Genomic DNA, 2809 nt, shown 5'->3' on the forward strand with positions numbered 1-2809 from the left:
AGAGGCGGGCAAAGGCAGCCGGTTCTCCGATCCAGGGCCAGGGTCAGTGCCTCCCGGCTCTTGCCTTCCGCCTGTGTTTCCAATCACCGTCCTTCCCCTATGGCCTCCCATCATTGCCCCTATGTATGCAAATAAACCGCCATCTTGGCTGGCAGTTAATTTGCATATAGCCCTGATTAGCCAATGAGAAGGGTAGCGGTCGTACGCCAATTACCATCTTTCTCTTTTATTAGATAGGACTAGAGGCCTGGTGCACAAAATTCGTGCACAGGTGTGGTCACTAGGCCTGGCCGGTGATCGAAGTGCGAGTATCTGGCATGGAAGGGCAGGTTCCAGCTGACCTCTGAGCCCTGGGCAGCACCTGGGTCCCCAGGACCCCACGCACCTCCTCCGCCAGAGTCATGGTGCCTGAGTCCCCACATGGAAATGTGGTGAGTGCAGTCAGACACCACGGGCCGGGGCACAGTGTGGGCCTCTGGCCACCCAGCGGTGCCGCACGGAAGCCAGGAGGCCAGTGCGCTCTCTCCCGGCCAGCCTTGCAGACCGGCTCCCGTGCGAACCCGTGGGGAGCCCAACTGGCCCCTGTGGTACCAGCAAAGAGGCCGCGCAGGTGCGGGGCAGGCTCCTTGAGAGCGCCTGGCACCTGAACATGGGGGCTTCCCCAGTGCGGGAGCCCTGGCGTCCTGGGGGATGGTAGCAGGGGGAGTTAGAGCGAGCTCAGCAGACACCCCACATTCTCACTGCACCTCTGTCCCCGTCACCCCCGCCCCAGGTAGCCAGTGAGAGGTTGCAGCGCTTTGCCAACACCTGCCATGTTCCGCACCACCCCCTGGTGGTCAGCACATGTCATAGTGAGCAGTTGAACTCCCGGTTGAGGGGACAATTTGCATATTAGCCTTTTATAAAAAGCTAATATGGAAACTGTCCCCTTGAGAGTTTGACCAGGGGTTTGATCGCTCATTATAATGTGCGATGACCACCAGGGGGCAGCGTGGAATGAAGGAAGGCCCCGGCCAGCAGCCAGAAGGCTCCAATTGGCCCTGATCGCTGCCCAGATTTAGGGACCCTACTCGTGAATGAATTTTATGCACCGGGCCTCTAGTATGTAGATAATTTATGCTCCCTGTACTTTGCCAAATGCTACTTCTTCATATATATGTCATATATATCTACTTTTAATAGAGCAAAGGCTTAAGGGTTTCTGTATGGAATATATACCCTGTTGTTGGAACTATGTGAATGATATCCGATTTTTAAATTTAATTCATTGGGGTGATACTGATTAATAAAAATTATATAGGTTTCAGGTGTACAATTCTATAATACATCATCTGTACATTGTATTGGGTGTTCACCACTCTAAGTCAAGTCTCCTTCCATCAACATTTATCTTACTATAACTTCCTTTCCCTCTGGTAATCACCATACTGCTGTCTGTGTCTAGAGATTTGTTTTGTTTGTTTGTTTAATCCCTTCACCTTTTCCACCCAGCCCTGAAACCCCTACTCCAGATTGTTGTTGTTTTTTAACTGGAGGAAGGAAAAGCCAGCCCTGACAAAAACTAAATCTTTATACCTGACCCACAAGAACTGGCAATGTCATAAGGGTTCACAAACTGTGGTAGTATGTAAGCAGAAGTATCTTAAGCTAACAAGAGAATATTAATAGTAGAAATTGAATCCCTATTATGCCATGACTCCAAATCACAATTTTCACCAAGCTACTATGAATTCATACTATGCAGAAATTTTAATATAAATAAAGCTTAATGGAGAAAAGGCACCGTTAATAATTTATACAATATGCCCAAAAATATCAAACTGCTATGTTGGGTAAAATAGGTACCATAAACTTGGGTTTAATATCAGTGGCATTTGTACTAGCTTAGCATTCTATACCCAGAAGTAAAGCACACATTTCCTGGGTCCCTGACATCCTCACTCAGGTGAGCACTAACCCAGAAGAGCATATTTGTTAGTTTCCCTTGGGAAACTTGTAAAATTAAAAATGCGGTTTGGAGCATAATTTTGTAGTCAAGATAACTGTGACCACTTAGGGTAATAGCATATTTTGACTGGGCAGTTTTTCTACAAATATAGCACTCTCTTACCTCAAAAGTGGTGAAATGGCAAATGTAATTATCCTCAGGGTAAGTCCTCATTCCTAAAGCCCCTTGGGTTAACTGCCATTAGATTTATTATAAGGGATTCACAACAAAGAACTCAAAATTATTGGGAGAAGCCATCGGAATTTCAAGTTAAGAAACACTGCTTGTAACATTGAGAAGAACCGCAGTATACTTCAAACGTACAAACGCCACAGAACTTCTTGATGTAAAGTATCCAGACACTTCCTATGCGTATTTCATTTTTAGGCTTGTGCATGTTTACATGTGAAACAGATGTGACTCAATTTAAGACAATCTGGTTGGAATGCTTTTCCTCACAACCGAAAAACTCCACTTACTTTCAAAAGGAGTCACACCACTCCGTTCCTGTAAGAACATGAGGAGTTTCCAGAGGGCACCGCATCTGAACTAAATTCCACACAACTGGTGAGTTCGCATGCAACTCTCCAAGAAACAGTTAACAACATATTTTGTCTTCACAGCTACCTTAATGAGATATTTTTTATTCTCTTCATTTTAAAATTGAGGGTTTTCGCCAGAGTCACAAAGCTAACGGTAGGATATGAACCAATGAAACCTTTTTAATTGCCTCACTGTCCGTAGATGTGGATTCTAGTTCTGCATCGACACCATTCTCAACACCTGGGCCCCACAGGAAGGAGGAGTTCACCTCTGCTCTGA

The 2809-nt window shown here is 45.9% G+C and overlaps 1 protein-coding gene across 6 annotated transcripts in view; it reads right to left on the minus strand.

Moving 5' to 3' along the window:
• The window catches only part of PRDM2 (PR domain 2), a 97604-nt gene that overhangs the window by 76725 nt on the left and 18070 nt on the right, over nucleotides 1–2809 (minus strand). The window lies entirely within an intron of this gene.

Source organism: Myotis davidii, unplaced genomic scaffold (genome assembly GCF_000327345.1).
Source record: "Myotis davidii unplaced genomic scaffold, ASM32734v1 scaffold299, whole genome shotgun sequence".
Taxonomy (NCBI): Eukaryota; Metazoa; Chordata; class Mammalia; order Chiroptera; family Vespertilionidae; genus Myotis; species Myotis davidii.